Raw genomic sequence first — 2171 nt, 5'->3', positions numbered from 1 at the left:
TCAAGGTCTGCGTCACTTTCCATTTTTAACCAGACTTAATGTCTGAGAAAGTAAAGAAATAATAATAATAATATTATGAATTGATGCAGAAACTAAGAAAATAGTAACCGGCCTAACCTCGAAACGCGCCATTATGGAAAGGCGTTTTGGCGAACTTATTGAAATATTTTGCGAGCCCGTTGTGGGTTCGTGAGCCACAGGTTGGGAAACAGTGCACTAAAGTGTACATTGCTCCTTCAGTGCTGCGACGTACATTTTTACCGACAGGTTGAAATGCAACAGGCTGTAGCCAACCTCGCACTTCATTCTAATTATGCTTATTCATTGAGTAGTCAATAAGATGGTGGACAGATTTTGTTCTGGAGAATGTAATGTATGCGCAACGTAGGGTTTGATTCTCATGGGGCATGGGTGATGACTGCTGAGATTAGCCATTCCTAATTGTAATACATCTTGCCGTTCTGATTCTCTGTGTGATTAGAGGACAGAACAGCACAGCGGTGGCCTCGAGGTGTTTTTAAGACGGTGCTAGGGATGCCAGGTAAGTGCCCGGGGAACCGGCCGCCCCCAAGCCTCTGTACAGGCGACGGCTGGGGGCCATCTCGCCACGGTTCCTCACGTGGGCCGGCGGTTTCACTGTTTCAGGAGGTTAACGTTTCCTCGAAACGGCGTGGGCTGCCAGCGGCGTTCTGCATTTCCAAGAGGCCGTGTTGTTTTCAATAGAGCATCTCCGAATTGCTATTGACCCCCTACATAGTGGGCGAGGGCGTCCGGTCGTCAGATTGTGAAAGTGCGCGGCCTCCTTGGCAAGATAAGATTGCTTCATTACGTAGGAAGAGCAAAACACCAGCTTTGTAGCTTGCCCACGTCTCGCCGTCGCTGCCATTAAAAGCACTGTTCGCGTGGAATATGGGCGGGAAGGTGAGGCTGAGATACGGATGAAATGAAATCAACGTGTCGGCTGCGCACCCGAAAGCACACTATTGGAGATAATTAGCTCATTATATGTCATCCACATTAATATGATGAAATGTATTTAACTTCTGCTTGTGCAGCTGTGATATTAGCTGCCCGTTGTTGCGAATTTATTCAATTTGGGTCGATTCATCTACAGTGTAGTACCTGCTTAGGTGGACAACCAAAATTTTTGACGTTGTTTAGTGAATAGTGGAAAGATAGGGAACAAAATGAAACAAAATAGATGTTATAAAGGACATCGAAGCATAACAGATAGCATTAGTATCATCATTGGTAAGAATTTTATGACTGGCGAACTCTTTCAGGTTGCCAGCAGAGTGCTATCATTGCCTTGAAACAGCGTTAGGCCATGTCCTGCTCATTATCTTTCAGACGACCTTATCACTTGGCTGATAATCTGAGAAGGTTTCATCTGCTAGAGAAATCCTACATTCTGTTTTGTTTTATGATTGTTAAATATTAACAACCATATAACTCTTCAGGCTTTCCCGGTGAGATCTTGACATGTGGAACAATCGGGTCTACTGCCGGATGTTTGTGTCGCTCTGGCACAATATTTCGGCCACGTAACTCGTTGCCTTCTTCAGGTGCTACCTGAGACTGCCGTGTTGGAGGATCTTGTCCAGTGTCCTCCAACACGGCAGTCTCAGGTAGCACCTGAAGAAGGCAACGAGTTACGTGGCCGAAATATTGTGCCAGAGCGACACAAACATCCGGCAGTAGACCCGATTGTTCCACATGTCATTAACAACCATGTTTCGCAATGAGCATAAATTACGAAGGGCGTTCAGTAAGTAATGCAACATATTTTTTCTGAAAGCAGGTTGGTTTTACACTGGATTACAATACACCACATTATTCCCCACTCTTTTGGCTACAAAACACCATTTTTCAACATAATCTCCGTTCAGTGCGACGGCCTTACACCACCTTACTGGGAGGACGTGTATGCCCACAAGGTACCTCTCCACTGTTGGACGTTGGAGCCAACGTCTTGCTGAGTCAGTAACTTCCCCATCACCCACGTCCTACTTCCCGTGGAGTTCATCTTCCATGGAGCCAAACAGATGGACGTCGGAAGGCGAGGAAACCAGTTGGCTGGCATACGCCTTTGAGTATCCCAACTGCTGGACAATCGTGTCAGCACTACCTACAGAGTCATCCAGTTGAGCTGCAAAGTGTTTGACTGTGAT

Source organism: Schistocerca nitens, chromosome 2, assembly GCF_023898315.1.
Source record: "Schistocerca nitens isolate TAMUIC-IGC-003100 chromosome 2, iqSchNite1.1, whole genome shotgun sequence".
NCBI classification, from domain to species: Eukaryota; Metazoa; Arthropoda; class Insecta; order Orthoptera; family Acrididae; genus Schistocerca; species Schistocerca nitens.
This window is presented reverse-complemented; position numbering follows the sequence as displayed.